Genomic DNA, 1,124 nt, shown 5'->3' with positions numbered 1-1,124 from the left:
TTTTGAAAAAAATTACGAGGTAGAAAAAAATCAAATTTTTTTTTTTAATTTGATTTAAATTTTCTAATAAACACATAATAATTTGATGAATTTATTTTTAATTAAATTTAAAATTTAAAAACACCAAGGTCTTTATTTTTTATTGCTAATATTTAATAATATAATTTTTTAAAAATATTTCTCCATCTATATTGATAAATAAAATTTAAAAAAAAATTAATTTTCAATGCAACATGTCTGCCCATGTCTCACCATCACTATCTATTTTAGCTGCTGACTAAATGATAAATTTAAGTTAAAGAATTTGACTCTGATTAAAAATAAAAACAAGCATAAATCCTAAATAAACAAAATACAAGTTATTTAAAACATTTTTGCTTTGTTAAATTTATCAAAAATGATAATTAATAAAATTTAAATTTCGTTTAATAAAAAAAGCGTATTTTCTGACAAAACACTGCATTAATTTTAATCAAATAATTCCATCAATCAATCATAATAAAAAATAAATAAATATTAAAAATTTAAAAAAAACATGACTCAGAATGATACAACTAAAATAAACGTGACATTTTCATCTAATCCAAGATATTCATCTCAGCTGTAAAAACCATATCTATTATCAAAACTCATAAAAAAAAAAATATAAAAATATATTTATCCAAAGCGAAAGTAAGCCATACACATTTTTGTCATGACCTTGAATTCAGTACTGGGCATACTCACACAAACCACTAAAAGAACCAAAAAAAAAAGCTCAAAAAAACTTGCAAGTTCTATAAAAAAACCCCAAAAAAAGAACCAAACTGTTTTAAATACAAAAACAATTTAAACCAAATAAAAAAAAAAGGTATTTAAAAATATTACAAAAAAATAAATGACAAAAAAATCTAATACAAAACGATGAGAAAAAATAGCGAAAGAAATTAATGCGCTTGCGCGGTTTTGATGATCCGATGACGCCACTTTTGTAGGAGGCAAGGCGAAGCAAACGCGAGGAAATAATACAGAAATATATAAAAGATACCAATACATATAAAAAAAAAAATATATACAAGCAACGAGTTAGCTCAAAGTAAATGCCGGCTGTGCCAGACACTCAGTCTCGTTGTGCACTTTCAATA

The sequence above is a fragment of the Aphidius gifuensis genome, linkage group LG6, assembly GCF_014905175.1.
Source record: "Aphidius gifuensis isolate YNYX2018 linkage group LG6, ASM1490517v1, whole genome shotgun sequence".
Classification (NCBI taxonomy): Eukaryota; Metazoa; Arthropoda; class Insecta; order Hymenoptera; family Braconidae; genus Aphidius; species Aphidius gifuensis.
Note: the sequence above shows the minus strand (reverse complement) of the source record.